The sequence below is a fragment of the Dipodomys ordii genome, unplaced genomic scaffold (assembly GCF_000151885.1).
Source record: "Dipodomys ordii isolate 6190 unplaced genomic scaffold, Dord_2.0 Scaffold10212, whole genome shotgun sequence".
NCBI classification, from domain to species: domain Eukaryota; kingdom Metazoa; phylum Chordata; class Mammalia; order Rodentia; family Heteromyidae; genus Dipodomys; species Dipodomys ordii.
In genome coordinates this window covers 1-2,080 of record NW_012277424.1, presented here as the reverse complement: position 1 = coordinate 2,080, position 2,080 = coordinate 1, and the positions used below count along the sequence as shown (strand labels likewise).

The 2,080-nt window shown below is 51.0% G+C and overlaps 1 long non-coding RNA gene across 1 annotated transcript; it reads left to right on the top strand.

The window, feature by feature from the left end:
• Positions 1 to 502: 502 nt before the first annotated feature.
• On the top strand, positions 503 to 1,970 carry LOC106002419. Its single transcript, XR_001175922.1, has 3 exons — positions 503 to 553; positions 1,050 to 1,228; positions 1,704 to 1,970. It is a non-coding gene; the product is annotated as an uncharacterized LOC106002419 (long non-coding RNA).
• The last annotated feature ends 110 nt before the right edge of the window (positions 1,971 to 2,080 follow it).

Below are 2,080 nucleotides of genomic sequence, written 5' to 3'. Positions count from 1 at the left end.
AGGTGGCTCAGTGGTAGAGCGCTTGCCTTGCATGCCTGAGGCCCTGGGTTCGATTCCTCAGCACCACATAAGCAAAAAGAAAAAAGCCGGAAGTGGTGCTATGGCTCAAGTGGTAGAGCGCTAGCCTTGAACTGAAAAGCTGAGGGACAGCGCCCAGGCCCAGAGTTCAGGCCCCACAACCGGACCCAAAAAAAAAGTCTGAGACTCTTATTTCCAGTTTGGTAGCAAAAATTGGATGTCCCATCTATGGCTCAAATGTTAGAGCCTTGAGTAAAAAAGCCAAGTGACAATGCGAGGCTCCTGAGTTCAAGTTCCAGTATTGATGCATGTGTATGTGTGTACACGCATGCACACGCATACACACACCCAGGAGAAAGAGGAAGGCTAGGAGTTTGTGTTTGGTGTGATGGGAAGCCTGCGGGAAGTGTCCTCTGTTTAGAGATTGATCTGTGAGGTTGTTGCTGGGTGTTCTCCCTGGCTGACTTCCCTTTCTGTTCTACTCAGGATTGGCAAGAGATTGTAGCCCTGTATGAGAAGGACAACACCTACCTAGGTAAAGTGACGCCAGTGTCCATGGGGAAGCCCACCCAGAGTTCAGAGATACCAGGCTTACAGGAGGCATGGTCTATTGTGGGAGGAGAGTAGGATGTAGATGATGACTGATTGTGAGAAAAATGATTCTGAGAAGGGAGTGAAGGAGGGTCAAATGCGTTCCTAACTGAGCTGGTACTTGACCTGTCCCTCTCCGATGGGGTGGAGTGTGTATTGCTCCTACCATCCTTCCACCCCCATTCTATACTAGGCAGAAGAGGTATGGGTTGGTGTTTTATGTAGATCCACTTGGTCAACGTTAATATTCCTTGTTTTTGCAGCTGAGGGTTGGAGTTCTGGCTTTGTAACTTGTCTCAGGTTCTTCAGCCAGGAAGGGGAGGGACTGGGCACAAACCCCACTCTTTACCACCACTCTAGAGCATTTTTGGGTGCATCCTCAGGCAGCTTGCCTTAGGGGGTGTGGCTATCCTGGGGTGAATTTCCTGGGTCCTCCTTAGTGGAACTCTCTAGCCTCTTGGTTCGGAATGTCAACTACGAGATCCCCTCACTAAAGAAGCAGATCGCCAAGTGCCAGCAGCTCCAGCAAGAATACAGCCGCAAGGAGGAGGAGGGCCAGGCTGGGGCCGCTGAGATGCGGGAGCAGTTCTACCACTCATGCAAGCAGTATGGCATCACGGTGTGCAGCTAAAGGGAGTGGTACCTTGTTCCTCTGTTGCAGTGGGAGGGCACCTGGGCTTGGGGCTGTCTTCCTGGGCCTGGCTCTTCTGTTACTGGCAAAGACTTCACTATCAGCTCTCTGACTTCTCTGCCAGGTTGTATCCCTCTTGGGCCAGTGTCTCCCCTTTGTTTATATTTATTTATCTACTTACTTACTTATTTTTGCCAGTCCTGGGGCTTGAAATTGGCCTGAGCACTATCCCTGAGCTGCTTTTTGCTCAAGGCTAGCATTCTACCAGCTGAGTCACAGAGCCACTTCCTGCTTTTTCTGTGTATGAGGGATCAAACCCAGGGCTTCGTGCATGCTAGGCAAGCACTCTATCACACTAAGCCACATTCCCAAGCCCAGTGGTTTCCCTTGGGTAATTCCTTTGACTTTTTGGACTCCACCTCTTGCCAGGTCTGCCCTAGCCCCTTCCTTCTCCCTTTTCTAGGGAGACAATGTCCGAAGAGAACTTCTGGCCCTGGTGAAGGACCTGCCCAGTCAGCTGGCTGAGATTGGTGCAGGGGCTCAGTCCCTGGGCGAAGCCATTGAACTGTACCAGGCCTGTGTAGGATTTGTGTGTGAAAGGTAAAAGGATCACAACTTCTCTCTAGCAGGGGGTGGCTTACTTGTGTTCCCTGGCTCTTCCCCACTGCCATTTTCCCCACATAGCACATGAACTGGAGAGAGAGAAAGTGTGTGTGTGTGTGTGTGTGTGTGTGTGTGTGTGTGTGTGTGTTCCCTGGCTCTTCCCCACTGCCATTTTCCCCACATAGCACATGAACTGGAGAGAGAGAAAGTGTGTGTGTGTGTGTGTGTGTGTGTGTG